The following is a 13,527-nucleotide window of genomic DNA, read 5'->3' on the forward strand; positions in this document are numbered from 1 at the left end:
TCAGTCAGTAAAGATCCGCCTGCAACGCGGGAGGCCAGGGTTTGATCCCTGGGTGAGGAAGATCCCCTGGAGAAGGAGATGGCAAGCCAGTTCAGTATTCTTGCCCGGAGAATCTCACGGTCAGAAGAGCCTGGCAGTCTACAGTCCCTGCGGTCACAAAATTTGGACACAACTTAGCAACTAAACCACCGAAAGGAAGCAATCAGATCCAGAATATGGGTGACGATCAGCAGGACAGTATATCTGGTTTCTGTAGCAAGTCATAGCTGGAGGGAAATGGGGAGGAGGATCTTGATCTAGGTTAAGAGGAATTTTAAAAGACACAACAATTAACTTGTGGACCTTGTCTGGAACCTGATTTAAACAGACCAACTGCAAAAAGGTCTCTTTGAGACGATCAGAGAAACGTGGTTATAAATAGGGCATTCGCTGATACCAAGGAATTACCGATAATTATGACATTGTGCTAATGGAGCTGTAATTATGTCACCAAGCTTTCCATATTTGGAGAGTTGCATCCTGATATTCGCAGGAGCAAAGTTACAGAATATCTGCTAACAGGCTGGAAAGTACTTCAGCCAGAGAATAGCAAAGGACAAGAAAAGAGCAGTAGATGAAGTAAATGTGATAATTTTGATAACTGTCAAATTGGGGTAATGCACACATGAGAATTTATTGTGCTAGTCTGTCTTTAAAGGATTTTGAAAACTTTTATTGTAAAAAAAAAAAAAAATTTAAAGAAAGACATGCCCTGTCTCCTACAAACCTCACCTGACATTGTAGAAATTTTAGAAGTTGCAGAAGCTGACTCAACTTATATCCCTGAGCCTCACCTTCTCTCTTGCTCTGGGAATATTCATTTGGGGGAGAGAGTCTATGATGTTATCATTACTCTTTTATGGTTCCTGCACCCAAAAGCCCATGGGGCTCTCGTTGCAGGGCTGGGCACCTGGGGGGAGTCTCTACTGGGTCCCCACAAAGGATCCTGGATGACTTTCATCCCCTCCACGGCCTTTGTGGACTTCAAGACCCAGTTCAACATTGTGCTGGGGAAGGAGATCCCCCAGAGGTCCTGTAATCCCCACACTCCCTCTTGGTGGTCGGCAGAGCAATGACCCCCAAAATGTTCACATCCCAATTCCTGCAGCCTGTGAATATGGTACTTGATGTGGAAAAAGGGACTTTACACATGTGACTAAGGAGCCTGGGAGGGTAGCTTATCTGGGTGGGCCCAGAGTCACCATCACAAAGGTGTTTCTAAGAGGTTGGGAGGTCAGAGAAGATGTGACAACAGAAGCAGAGGTTGGAAGGTTGCAATATAGCTGGGGACCCTGGGCCCAGGACCACGGCCACCTCACCCAAGCCTCCAGACCGAAGGCAGCCCTGCCAAGTCCTTGATTTCAGCCCAGTGAGACGCTGACCTCCAGAACTGTAGGGAGTCATACGTGTTATTTTAAGCCACCGAGTTTACGGTCATTTGTTACAGCAGCCACAGGAAGCTCGTGCACTCTGCAAGGCTCATCTGAATGCTGGAGTCAGGGGAGCTACAGGGGCTGAGAAGGTCACCTTGGTGGTTTGGGGGCAGGTGATACATCAGCCACGTCCCTCCACGCCTCACCTCCCTTCCTGCTTGGCCTCCACCCTTAACAGGGAGCAGGGGCAAACCCACAGTGAACCAGCCCCACCAGGCAGGCTGTACTAATTCCCTGAGACAGAGCCGCTCCTTCACCAGCCCCTCCACCGACCCCAGGGGGCCCAGCCTGAGCAGCCCAGTGGGAGACAGGGCCCCCCATATACGCTCTCTTCCATTTCAGCCCTGCTCCTGCCCCCCTGCCGGAAATGCAAGTTCTTGATTTTATCTGTCTGAAGCCCCAGCTCACTCCACACACCTCCAGGGGTCACCCAGCCTCCTGAGTCACGAAGCCTGTTACCATCAACAACACTGGAGACAGGCAGGCAGGTGAGGATTCCCAAGGACCTGCCCAAGGCATTTTGCTGGCACGAAAGGGACACCGTTCCTGTCCCCAGATAAGGATGATGAGTTGGGAGAAGCAGGCCTGGCAGTGACATGCTAGACACCCCCTATCTGCTCAGCAGAGTCAAAGGTAGTCCCTTATCTGTCCTGGAAAGTTCCTTCTTCATTATCAGCGCATAAACAACATCCAAATAGTTATATAATGGATGGTTCTGGAGATAGTGGGTCATCCAAAAGCCTCAAGGGAGAAGATGCTGCAATAAACAGAGATGTCATCTGTCCGCAGTGTCCAGAAGAGTCCACCGCCAGCTCTGGCCTTCAGGACCCACCACTCCCACCCCCATCCACCACCTTCGTGCCTCTTAGAGCCCCCAGCCCACCAAGGTGCCCAGATGCTTTCTGGGTGCCAGTGGAAGGGATAGAGACCTCAGACACTGTCCCGTGGCCTAACCCCCTAGAGCTGTGCCCTTTCTCTTCCCCTGCCCATCAGATCTCAGCTGCTGGAACAAGAAGGGACAATTGTTTACGCCAACGCACTCAGGATAAAACCCTTTTGGAAAATTCCAGGCCTGAGTCCTGAGTGCCCCTGGAGACCACGGCCGGTGGCAGAGGACCAGACCAGCTGCAGTTCCAAGAAGAGAAGAGAAGAAAAGATTTATACCCAAAACAATGAGGGGACAATGACAAAGCAAGCTTGAATTAAAAGCACTAGTAGGTGAGCTTTGTGGGGACCAAGAAGCTCTGAAAGATGCTGTGACTTTCAGAGGAGGGAGCCCCAGGCAATGGGTTCCTGGGACTGGGTGGACTCAGCCAAATACAGAACAAAGGATGTGAGCCCCTGGCCAGTGGGGTCATGAAAGGAGGGTCCTGGCTGTCCCCCAGGCAGTCAGGAGCTGAGAGACCTCAGAGTCACCTGGCGGGGGTTGGGGGGTGGGGGGGCGGGGATACAGGTGAGAAGAGATGCCAGCAAACCTGACATCCTGCCCCAATTAGCAGAGGCTGCCTCGGATCCCCTGCCCACCCCATCTCCCACAACCCTGATACCTCTCCTGGGGGTGCTCTGAGGTGGTGCTCATACCCAGAGGAGAAGTGTGGCTGTGAGAGACCCACTCAGGCCTTGCTGTCCAGGGAAAGGACCACTGCTCCAAGGACACTGATGCAGGAGCCCCTCAGAGGAGGCAGGAGTCACTTCTGTCTCATTGTCCTCCTTGCAGTGGGCCTCCCAGGGGGCTGCTAGCTCCAGGGGAAGCACTGCAAGCCAGAGGGGCCTCCCTGCAGTAGATTCTTGGGGCTGAAGGGACACTGCAGCCTCAGGGTCCCCGGTGGACAGAGCTGGTCCGCAGCTAGCTGTCTGCCGCCAGACCAGCCCATCCCATCATGACCCAGATCACAGGCTGAGCACCTCAGTTGCTCCCCTCTCCCCAGCTGATTTTTTCATTTATTTATTTATTTTGTCAGAGAGCTGCACTGGGTGTTCATTGCTACGCACAGGCTTTCTCTAGTTGCAGTTCACAGGCTCCAGAGAGCTGGCAAGCCCAGTCGTTTTGGAGCACAGGCCTTGCTGCCCTGCAGCATGTGGGATCCTCCCAGACCAGGGATCAAACCCGTGTCCCCTGCACTGGCAGGCAAATTCCCAACCACTGGACCACAGGGAAGTCCCCAAATCAGCAGTTTTCCTTGAAGGCGGCAGCAGGCAGATTTACTGGAAAATATGTCCAGAAGGAACTCTGCTCCCAAGATTGAGAGGCCATGGAGGCCAGCAGCCTGCATTAAAGGGCAGAGTCTCCTCCCCGCCCAGCTGACCACCAGCCCGGAGAGTTGGGCTGGGCCCTAGTGCTGGACCCAGGGCCACCTGCTCGAGGTCCCACCTGCATCTTCCCGAGGCAAATGAGTCCTTCTCTGCTGGTTCGTCTCAGTGGGAACGCAGGGCAAGTGCCTGGCTGACAAACGACCTCCAGCCACCCCTCTCCTCACAGATGCAGGAGGGATCAGGAGGGCCCAGACTATTCTAAGAGATGCTAGTCACTCCCAACAGCCCAGCAGGCGAGCTCCCAAGCCTGGCCAGTGTCCAGGGCCCTGCTGAGGTTCTCAGAGGAATCACGAACACGGGAGTTTCCTTTATGCCAAACAGAACCACAGAAAGCAAGCTTGCTCAACAAGTGAAGGGTACCAGGACATCACTCAGGGCGCAGGGAGGACTCAGGCACACACTCTCACCCATGGGCTCCCATTTGCCTCCTCAGCCCCCCGAATGGAGGGTCCCAGAGGTGAGTCTGAGCACCTGGCCTGCCAGCCCAAGACCTGTCTCTAAGGTGAGCCCCCCTCACTGTCTGAGCACCTCCATCAGCCAGGACCTGGAAGTTAATTCCTGGTTAATGGGCAGCTGCTGTCATGGAATAAATATTGGAGTAATGCATGAGCAGGGAGGAGCGTGGTGTGGAATAGCTAACAGAGGGCAGGAAGAAGGTGAGAGCAAGGAGATGGGCTGAACTACCACAGCGGGAGCCCAGGGAGAGAGTCGACAAAAGGAGGGGCCCAAGGAGGGGAAGACTTGAGCCTGGTGAGGGTCAGAGATAGGCAGAGGTCTATGGGGGAAGGGGGAATGGTGCTGGACTCTGGAGGCTTAAGAAACAACCCTGGGACTTCCTTGGTGGTCCAGTAGCTAAGGCTCCACGCTCCCAATGCAGGGGACTCAGGTTTGATCCCTAGTCAGGGAACTAAGACCCCATATGCCTTGCAGCCAAAAATATATTAAAAAAAAAAAAAAATTACTCCTAACTCCCTCCCTATCCTTCTCTGTATTTTCCAAATTTTCTGAAATACATTTGAATTCTTTCCAAAATTATCTTCTAAGTTAGTTTTGAACTTTTAAAATTGTTTTAATTATTTTTAAATTTGAGGGGACAAAGCTTTTATTGTGATTTCAATCGATGTGTCTGCCCTCCAGCAAGGGCAGGGACCTCATCTTTTTTATTTTTGTATCGAAGTCCCCAACACAGAGCAGGCCTCCCTGTGGCTTCCTACATTTTAGAGAATATCACCCCACCTCTAAGACAGAATCTGGAATTCTCGAAAGTAAAAGAGTTACTCAGTCGTGTCCAACTCTTCTGACCCCAAAGACTGTAGCCCACCAGGCTCTTCTGTCCATTCTTGTCCTTCAGGCAAGAATACTGGAGTGGGTTGTCATTTCCTTCTCCAGGGGATCTTTCTGACCCAGGGATCAAACCCGGGTCTCTGGCATTGCAGGCAGATTCTTTACCATCTGAGCCACCAGGGAAGCAGAATTCTCTAAACCTAGTGTTAAATCACCCCTAACATTCTTGCCATCCCTGAAAGGTCCTAGGATTCCTTTGATTTTTATTTTATTAATTAAATGTTTTTTAAGTTTTTAACTTAAAAACTCAACTTTTTAATTTGATTTTTTAAAATTTTCACTTGGAGTAAAACACACAAAACATAAAATTTACATTCATGTTTGCTGCAACCCATCTCCAGAACTCTTTTCATTTTGCAAAACTAAAACTTTGTCGCCGTGAAACGATAACTCCCCATTCCCCCGCTCCAGCCCTTGGTAACCTCTCTTCTACTTTCAGTCTCTATAAATTTCACTCCTTTAGGAATTCATATTAGTGGAATAATGCAGTATCTGTCCTATTGTGGCTGGCTTATTTCGCTTAACATAGTACCTTCAAGATGCATCCATGCTGCAGAAGATGTCAGAATTTCCTTCCTCTTTTGGGATGAATAAGAGTCCACTATGTGGATGGACCATGTTTTGTTTTTATTATTTTTGTTTTTTAAAAAATTTATACAATTTTTAAAGATAATTTCCCATGTACACTTATTGGAGAATATTGGTTATATTCCCCATGTTATCCATCATTGAGCCTATGTTACACCCAGTAGCTTGTACTTCCCACCCCTCCACCTCTGTATATCCCTCCCCCACCTCTGGTAACCATTAGTTTGTTCTCTATGCCTATGGGTCTGCTTCTTTTGTGTTATATTCACTCATTTGTTGTATTTTTGAATTCCACATATGAGTGAGCTCCCCAGGGGGCACAAATGGTAAAGAACCTGCCTGCCAATGCAGGAGCCATAAGAGACTCAGATTCGATCCTTGGGTAGGGAAGATCCCCTGGAGAAGGGAATGGCAACCCACTCCAGCATTCTTGCCTAGAGAATCCCATGGACAGAGGAGCCTGGCGGGTTACAATCCATGGAGTCGCAAAGAGCTGGACACGACTGAAGCAACTTAGCATCACGCACATATGAGTGGTATCATGCAGTATGTTTTCTGACTTATTTCACTTAGCATAATGCTCTCCAAGTCCACCTGTGTTGTTGCAAATGGAAAATTTTCATTCTTTTTTATGGTTGAGTACTATTCCATTGTATATCTCTACACATATGTATAGATATATATTATGTCTTCTTTATCCATTCATTATGGACACTTAGGTTGCTTCCATATGTTGGCAGTTGTAAATAATACTGCTATGAACATTGGGGTGCATATATCTTTTTCAAATTAGTGTTTTGGTTTCTTTTTAACATATACCCAGGAGTAGAATTGCGGGGTCCTATGGTATTATTTTTAGTTTTTGAGAAATCTCCATAATTGTTCCACTGTGGCTGCACCAATTGACATCTCCGCCAACAGGGTATGAAGGGTCCCATTTCTCTGTATCCTCATCAGAATTTGCTATTTGTGTTCTTTCTGATGATAGCCATTATGACTGGTGTAAAGTGATATCTCATTGTGGTTTTGATTTGCACTTCCCTGATGTTTAGCGATGCTGAGCATCTTTTCATGTGCCTGTTGGTCACCTGCATTTCCTCTTTGGAAAAATGTCTATTCAGTTCTTTGGCCCATTTTTTAATTGGGCTGTTTGGGTTTTTGATGTTGAGTTACATGAGCTGTTTATGTTCGTTAGATATTAATCTCTTATTGGTCATATATTTCTGCAAATATTTTCTCCTCTTCAGTAGACAGTCTTTTCATTTTGTCAATGGTTTCCTTGGCTGTGCAAAACCTTTTAAGTTTAGTTAGGTCCCATTTGTTTATTTTTGCTTTTATTTCCTTTACTTTAGGAACTGTATCCAAAAAAATACTGCTGTGATTTATGTTAAACAATGTCAGGCCTATGTTTTCCTCTAGGAGTTTTATAGTATCTGGTCTTACATTTAGGTCTTTAATCCATTTTAAGTTTATTTCTGAATAGGGGACCCTGTTTTGTTTATCCATTCACCCATTGATGGCCACTTGGGTTGTTTCCACCTTTTGACTATTGTGAATTAAGCTGCTACGAGTATGGGTGTGCCAGTATCTCCTGGAGATCCTAATTTCAATTCTTTTTTGGATACATCCCCAGAAGAGGGATTGCTGGATCATATGGGAATTCTACTTTAACTTTTTAAGGAACCACCCATACCGTCTTCCACAGCAGCCAAACCATTCCACATACCCGAGAACAGTGCCCAGCGTTCCCGCTTCCCCGCATCCTCACCAATCCTTGCTGTTCCCTGGTTTGTTTCATTCTGTTTTGTTTCGATGCAGCCAGCCCAAGGGACAGGAGGTGCCTAAGCTGTCTTGGCAGGAGTAAGCCTATAGGAACTGGAATGAAAGCTTCCCCCTCCCAGAGAATTCTGAGGGCTGTGAATTGTCTGTACAATACCATAATGGTGGATCCACGTTGTAAATTTGTCCAAATTCATAGAACGTACAACACCGAGAGTACTAATGGACTATGGACTTTAGGTGATGATAATATGTCTATGCAGGTTCATTGATTGTGACAAACGTGCCAGCCTGCGGGGTGGGGGGGGTGTGGCGGGGTTTGATAATGGGGGAGGCCATGCGCGAGTGGGAAGAGAGGATATAAGGAAAATCTCTGCACCTTCCACTCAATTGTCCTGTGAACCTAAAAAGGCTAAACGTAAAACTAATCTCTCTTTTTTTATTTTTACTGTACCCTCCATACATCTGGAAGACTGGGGAGGAGAGGAAAGTAAGAAAGGGGCAGAGAAGGTGGTGTCCCTCAATTCAACAGTTTAAGGGCCTGGCTTCAGACTCACTTTCCTTCCCTCTCTCCCTTCACAGTCTTTTTCTCCCTCTGTCTCTGACGCTGTCTCTGTCTCCCTCTTCCACAGCTCTGCCTCCATTTTCCTCCTTTCTCCCCTTGACCAGGTGGTCACGTCCGCTGATCCCAGGAAACAGACCATGGTCTCTACAGGGACCTGCCCTCCAGGAGTCCCTACCCTAGGACTAACCTACTCTTCAGACAAACTGTCCCCCACCCAGAGTTCAGGTCCCCAACCCTCCCACCCACCCTCTATCCCATCCCAGACTCTGAAACAAGAGACCCCATCTCTGGGGAGACCTCCCCTGCACACCAGGAAGGAGGCCTGCAAGGAGGAGAGAGGCGGTAGGCGGGGGAGCGCCCAGCTTCCCCCGAGAGTACTGCTAACCCACAGCACATAATCCTGTTAAAATATTAATCCTCATTTAGCCAGAAGGCGAGGTAGCCGCTGAGATAAAGGCCCTGAGAAGTCATAAAAGGCAACAGCAATTGATAAAGAGGATCATTGTTACGCTAATAAAATCCCAGTCGGGAAGGTCGAGTCAGGCCCCAGTAATCAGAACAGTCATCAGCAAGCAGGTCCCGGCCTCAGCGGGCAGGGGTGACCGCCTCCCATGACACTGGAGGGGGCCAGTGGTGGAGACAGAGAGAAGAGGAAGCCAGTTCTCTCTGCTCCTCCTCCCCGCAGCACTGCTGGACCGAAGCAGCCCTTTGAGAAGGAATGGCATCCCTGGACCATGGTCTCCCCCTTAAGGAACACCACCAAGGTCGTAAAGATGTGACCCCTCCTGGGGGCACAGCAGAGGAGCTCAGCTTTGTCTGTGTGGCTCCTGGTGGCTCCCCACTGCCTCCCAGGCACTTGTGCCAGGCTCAATGGCTCAGTGCCCCACCCCACCCAGGGACGCAAGGATGAGGCACCCATCCCAGCCCCCAAGCCAGGAGTTCATGTGGACCCCTCCCAAGATGCAAGGCCCTGCATCCTGGGCTCTGTTTGGGAAGAGTCATCACTGTGTCCCCAAGTCAAATTCTTCTTTGTCTGGGGCCCTCCTAATGGCAACCCTCTGCTCCAGCTAAACTGTATAACCATGCCGCTCTTCATTCGGCATCCCCAGAAGTAAACAGTATGCCAGCAACACCACACCCCCCAGGAAAGGGCACGAACTGGCAGCTGAGAGAGACCGAGCCAGACCCAACTTTGCACTCATCACTGTAGAAATCTGGCAGGTGGACCCCTGACCTCAAGGCTTCTCCAACAAAGAGGACAGCCCCTGGCTGGAGGGGCCCTGCTTCCACACCCACTCCCCACCAGGGCATCTGGGGCTCCCTGGCAGGCAGCACAGCCCAGGGGGCACAGTGGCCAGAGACAGAGATTCCCGTTTTCAGGAGACAAAAGAAAAGCAGGGAGATTGGTCGGGGGCAGAAGGCCACAGCAGCGGTCCTGACCTGCTAACGTCACCCATGGACTCTTTCAAACAGGCATCAGGAATGACACAATGCCTGCTGTGTGCCAGGAGGCAGGGATAAAGAGTCACTCACAGCCTAACAGGGGGAGACAGAAAGAACTGCAACGTAATTCACGCATACCAGGTCATAAATGAGATTATGGGGACAATGCCTGGTATGTCCCTCTCCCCAGCAGAAACCAAACACAGCTGGGCAGGCTGCTTCGTCCCAACCTGAGCCCCATGTGCCGCTCAGCTGGCCAGGGTACCTGTGTGCTGCACATGGCCATCTGAACGTGTCAAATTGACCTGGTCCCCAGGCCAACGAGGCCTCCGGGTGAGGTCCTGTGGGGCACCAATGACACCCTAAACAAGAAAAGCATTCAGTAACCCCCCTCATGCTTCCTTCTGTGTCCTCAAATAGGGGCCCTTCAGGACCTCTCTCCACCATGGATCCTGGTTTGCCCATAAATGCTGCGCCCAGAGGAGACATCAGCCCTGTCTCTCAAAGCTGCACATGCACCGGACTCAGCTGGGGAGCCCTTGGCTTCAAGAACAGCTGAGATGGTGACTTTTTAAATGCTTTATCAACACCCCAGTAGCAACACACCCACCACCCGGATCTAATATCATAGTCCAGCCTCTCAAGGAACCAGGGCTTGAGATTCCAGGACTGAGGTAGGACATGTCCAAGACGACCCAGCAGATCTTGTGCTCCAGAAAGCAAGGGAGTGCTCATGGAAACAAATGATGGGGTAGGTCAGAGGGATGCAAGAGGCAACTGAAAGAGCTCCCTGTGGCCAATGCTGGAGTAATTTGAGCAATGCAATAAATCCAGTAGCATTGAATTATAATTCAAAGTATAAAATAAATATCCATGGGTCCAGGCAGGTAGAAATGATTGACTAAACAAAGAGGAAGAAGACAAATGTATGCAGATTCTCCCAAGGAGGTGAAGCATGACCCCTCCCTCCTTAAGTGTGGGTGGCACATAATGACTTTCCTTCCAGAAAGCTGAATATGAAAAAGGAGGGCAGGAGACAGTAACTCATACTGGAGAAACCTGACCGACCCTCTGTTGGCCAGATGGTCAAGGTCAACATCCACAGTGATAAGTCATGTGGACAGTATGTACCCTTGACATGATATAATGAGAAGATGCTTTATCTCTGTGCTTTTCTTCCCAAGAACCCACAACCCCAATCTAATCAAGAGGAAAACATCGTATCACCCCAGCTGAGGGACAGTCTACAAAAGGCTTGACCAGCACTCCTTAAAATCTGTCCATGTCATAAAAAACAAGGAAAATATGAGAAACTGAAACACCCAAGAGAAATGTAAGGAGGTGTGATAACTCCGTGCAAAGTGGGATGCTGGAGCAGGGAAAGGACACTGGGTCAGATGCTGATGAAATCTGAACAGAACATGAACTTGGGTTAAAAATGACTTAATCTATATTGGCTCATTAACTGCGAAAAATACCACATAATGTAAGATGTTAATAATAGGGGAAACTGGGCGTGGTGTATATGGGAACTCTCTACTATCTTTGCAATTCTTCCATAAGTCTAAATTATCATAAAATAAGCTTATTCTTTAAAAGGTTTTGCCTAACCAGAAAGTATAGTAGATACTTGCATAATTTTTCCCTTTGAATGTATTTAATCGTATTCAACAAATATACATTGAGTACATACTCTGGGCTGGCATCACACCAGCAAAGAACAATATGGCAACCCCTGCCTGCAGGGAGCTCTGAGTCTACCTAAAGAATGACCAGCATGCAAGAGGGTAGGGAAAGTTACAAGTAACAAATATTAATATAAATGATGGAAGTCTGGAAAATAGAATCCAGAAGTATATCTTCCCCAAAATATACACTGCAAATTAAACAGAGAATAAAGCCCTAAGACTCAGTGATCACTTTGACCACTGGATCAACGGTCAGAGATGATGAAGCATCTGTACGTGAAGAGCTCAAGATGAGAAATCGTGACATGAAGCTCTCCCAGCCTTCCTGGCTTAATACGTTAAGACATCATTGCACACCTGCTAAGTCACCCAAAAGGAACAAAAAATAAAATCCAATGAAAACAGTGGGCCAGAGGCGGTACTAGCATCTATCCACCAGTATCCTGATGGCAATTTGATTATAAGAACCAAGCAGCCTTTACATCCTTTGTCTGATAACCCCTCGCTAAAGACTGTCCCCCAAGGAAACAATGTGAAAGGGAAAGAAAAGGAAAAAGTCAGTGACACCAAGATACTCACAGCTGCACTATTCTTTAAAGAAAAAAATCAATAGCCCCAAAGCCTGACGAGAAGACCCCAAGCGGCTAGTAAGTCACTGGGATCTAGTGGCTTTCCAAGGGGGATTCTGCGGGCAAAACACCACCTGGGCTCAAGTCTCCGCTTCTCCACTTGCTCAGTGACCTTAAACCTCTCTGTTTCAGTATCCTCACGCATAAAGTGAGTCTATTACTAACGCCTGCCTCCAAGAACTGCTGCAAAGCTTGAACAAGATCATGGATGAAGCCCAGGGCTTGGTCTGCAGAGACACCGTATAACTGTTAGCTACAGTCAACATACTCTCTTTCTGCTGACAGGCTCTAGGAGACTAGGGAATAAAAAGGAAACTAACAGGGGGTGAGCTAAGGAGCTCCCTGGGACAAAACATGAGTGAGGTAAAGAGTCAAAAAAGGAGAGGAACTACCCCAAGCCTGGCTGAGAGCAGGAAGCAGATCTTTCATGCCACCTTCAGGCCAGAAAGCCACGCCGGCAGGAGAGGGTGGGCAGGAGAGGGTGAACAAGACAGGGAATTTCCACATCCCTGAAGGGGACCAGCAGGAGGAAGCGCAGAGTGAGAAGAGAACAGCGACCCCTCCCTCCCCACACCCCACACCCACCCACCACCTTCGTACCCCAGGTCTGTGCCCCTCTGCCCCTGGCCCCGGCCTCACCCCTGGACCACTGCATCAGCCCCTTACTCACCTCCCACCTCCCACTCCTCACGCAGCAGCCAGCATATCATGTCACTCCACCTGCTTAAAGCCCAGCAGTACCTCCCAGGCCCATTATCCTATTATCGCCTCGGATTAGGTCCTGCTGAGAGTGACAGAAAACCCAAATAACCGAAATGGAAGCAGAGAGTGTGTGTAACTCTCCCTGGCGAGGGTTCCCCAGGGCTGAGCCATTCAAGGCGGGCCGGCCACGCTGCCCAGGATGCCTTGGGGGACCAGGCTCCTTCTGTGTAACCTCTCTCAGAGTGCCCCTTATCATCAGTTCTCCGGGCAGCCTCTGAGCTTGAAGCACCAGAGGGAGGAAGAATCCAGAGGGGCAAAGCTGGCACTGAGAGGAGACTGAGGGCTGTTGCATGACATTTTTTCTTTCAACCCATTGGCCAGGACATGCTCATGTGGCCAAACTGCACTGCAGGGCCTGCTGGGAAATGTAGTCTTTATCCTTGGCAGACATTTTATTATAGACGAAAAGAAGAAGAATACACATTGGAAGATATTAGGAGAACAAACATTAGAATAACTAACATAAAATCCAGAGTCCCCCAGGCCTGTCTTCCAGCCTCAAGCCTGGTCGGTGCCCTCTTCCATCTCATCACCGCCATTGCCTGGAAGGTTTTCCTGCCCACATCTCTCCCAACTGCTGCTGCTGCTAAGTCACTTCAGTCGTGTCTGACTCTGTGGGAGGCCATGGACAGCAGCCCACCAGGCTCCTCTGTCCATGGAATTCTCTAGGCAAGAATACTGGAGTGGGTTGCCATTTCCTTCTCCAATCTCCCAGCTAAACCCATCCTATAAATCTGTGCAGGCTTCCCTGGTAGCTCAACTGGTAAAGAATCCACCTGCAATGCAGGAGACCCTGGTTCGATTCCTGGGTTGGAAAGATCCCCTGAAGAAGGGATAGGCTACCCACTCTAGTAGTCATGGGCTTCCCTGGTGGCTCAGACCGTAAGGAATCCTCCTCCAATGTGGGAGACCTGGGTTTGAGCCCTGGGTCAGGAAGATCCCCT

Source organism: Bubalus kerabau, chromosome 4 (assembly GCF_029407905.1).
Source record: "Bubalus kerabau isolate K-KA32 ecotype Philippines breed swamp buffalo chromosome 4, PCC_UOA_SB_1v2, whole genome shotgun sequence".
Classification (NCBI taxonomy): Eukaryota; Metazoa; Chordata; class Mammalia; order Artiodactyla; family Bovidae; genus Bubalus; species Bubalus kerabau.